At 48.4% G+C, this 2,429-nt stretch overlaps 1 pseudogene; it reads left to right on the top strand.

Annotated features, from left to right (window-relative positions):
• Positions 1–327: 327 nt before the first annotated feature.
• Positions 328–1,255, top strand: LOC127682407 (60S acidic ribosomal protein P0-like; annotated as a pseudogene).
• Positions 1,256–2,429: the final 1,174 nt, after the last annotated feature.

Below are 2,429 nucleotides of genomic sequence, written 5' to 3'. Positions count from 1 at the left end.
ATCACCACCTTGACAAGTCCACCTTTATTTCTTCATACTCATTGGGTAAATACATGGTGTTACAAAGAAATTGGGGGAGAGGGACATTAATTTACAAAGATGTATACTTTTTCTATTTTTAATTTAAAATGAATATGTGTATGTATGTATATATGCATATAAGCATACACAAACGTAGTCTTACTCCGTATTCTATTGCTGTGAAGAGACACCATGACCAAGGTAACTCTATTATTAAAAGAAGGCTTTTAGCTCTCTTGTCAGGCATCCTCGTTAAAGTAACACCGTCTTTAAACACCACGTGGCAATCCTTGACACACCACTGTGATGCCCAGAGAAAACAGGGCAACCTGGAAGTCCAATTACTTCCTTAAGATCATCCAACTTTTGGATTGTTACCCACAATGCTTCACTGTGGGAGCAGACAATGTGGGCTCCAAGCAGATGCAGCGGATTTGCATGTCCCTCCGAGGGAAGGCTGTGGTGCTGACGGACAACAACCTCAAGGCCATCAAGGGGCACCCAGAGAACAACCCAGCTCTGGAGAAACTGCTGCCTCACATCGAGAAAATGTGGATTTCATGTTCACCAAGGAGGACCTCACTGTGATTAGGAATATGTTGCTGGCCAATAAGGTGCCAGCTGCTGCTCGAGCTGATGCCGTCGCCCCGTGCGAGGTCACTGTGCCAGCCCAAAATGCTGGTCAGGGGCCAGAGAAGACCTCGTTCTTCCAGGCTTTAGGCATCACCATCAAAATCTCCAGAGGTACCATTGAAATGCTGAGTGATGTGCAGCTGATTAAAAACTGGAGACAAGGTAGGAGCCAATGAAGCCACACTGCTGAACATGCTGACCATCTCTCCCTTCTTCAGGCTGATCATCCAGCAGGTGTTTGACAGTGGCAGCATTTATAACCCAGACGTGCTGGACATCACAGAGCAGAACCTGCACTCTCGCTTCCTAGATGATGTCCACAATGGGGACTGTCTGTCTGCAGATCGGTTACCTGACTGTTGCCTCAGTGCTGCACTCCATCATCAATGAGTACAAGCGGATCCTGGCTTTGTCTGTGGAGACTGAGTACATCTTCCCACTTGCTGAAAAGGTCAAGGTCTTCCTGGTTGATCCATCTGCACTTGCAGCTGCTGCCCCCGTGGCTGCCACCACCACTGCTGCCCTTGCTGCAGCTGCAGCCCCAGCCAAAGCTGAAGCAAAGGAAGAGTCAGAGGATATGGGGTTTGGTCTCTTCGACTAATCCCCTCAAAGTACCCAAGTCAGCCTGCTTAATTTGAGAAAGAAGGAAATAAAGGCTTACTTGCTTACTTCTCTAAAAAAGAAGAAGAAGGAGGAGGAGGAGGAGGAGGAGGAGGAGGAGGAGGAGGAGGAGGAGGAGGAGGAGGAGGAAGAGGAGGAAGAGGAAGAGGACGAGGACGGGGAGGAGGATGAGGAGGACGAGGAAGATGAGGAGGAGGACAAGGACGAGGAGGATGAGGAGGACGAGGAGGATGAGGAGGACAAGGAGGAGGAAGAGGAGGAAGAGGAGGTGGAGGAGGTGGAGGAGGAGGAATGAAGGAAGAGGAGGAGGAGAAGGAGGAAGAGGTGGAGGAGGAGAATGAGGAGGAGGGTGAGGAGGAGGAGGACAATGAGGAGGAGGGTGAGGAGGAGGAGAAGGTGAGGAAGGAGGAGAAGGAGAAGGAGAAGGAGGAGGAGGAGGAGGAGGAGGAGGAGGAGGAGGAGGAGGAGGAGGCATCTGATTGGGGTTTGCTTTTAGTGTCAGAGGGGTAGTCCCTTGCCCTGGTAGAGAGCCGTGATAGAACACAGGCAGACACAGTACTGCCTGAGAGTTCTACTTCCAGATTCACAGGCAGCAGGAGAAGAGAAGGCCACTTGTCCTGGCTTGGGCTTCTGAAAACTTTAAAGCCTGCCTCCAGTGACACATTTCCTCTCATAAGCTGACATCTTCTAATCCTTTCAAAGAGTGCTATTTCCTGGTGACCAAAGATTCAAATTTATGACCTTATGGGGGTAGGCATTCTCATTCAAATGATCACAGTTTCCTCCCTGGCCCTCACAAGCTTCCAGAAATATCATGATGCAAATGCATCTAATCCAACTTCAAAGGTTCCTGTGAGTCTATCAGCCTCCACAAGGTTTAGAAGTCCAAAGTTCAAAGTCTCTTCTGAGAGCCAAGGCAATCTCTTAATTGTAACCACCACATAAAATCGAAATCAAAAAGCATATCACATACTTCCAACATGCAATGGCACAAAATGTACATTATTATTTGGCAAAGGGGGGAGAAGGAGCACAGTGAGGAAATACCAAAGCAAGACTGAGAACCAGTTGGACAATTTCCAAACTCTCAATCTCTATGTCTGATGTCAAAGCTCTCTTCAGATCTCCAGCTCTTTTTCATCTTTGCTGACTGC

Source organism: Apodemus sylvaticus, chromosome 4, assembly GCF_947179515.1.
Source record: "Apodemus sylvaticus chromosome 4, mApoSyl1.1, whole genome shotgun sequence".
NCBI lineage: Eukaryota > Metazoa > Chordata > Mammalia > Rodentia > Muridae > Apodemus > Apodemus sylvaticus.
Note: the sequence above shows the minus strand (reverse complement) of the source record. Positions and strands in the feature narration are given on the sequence as shown.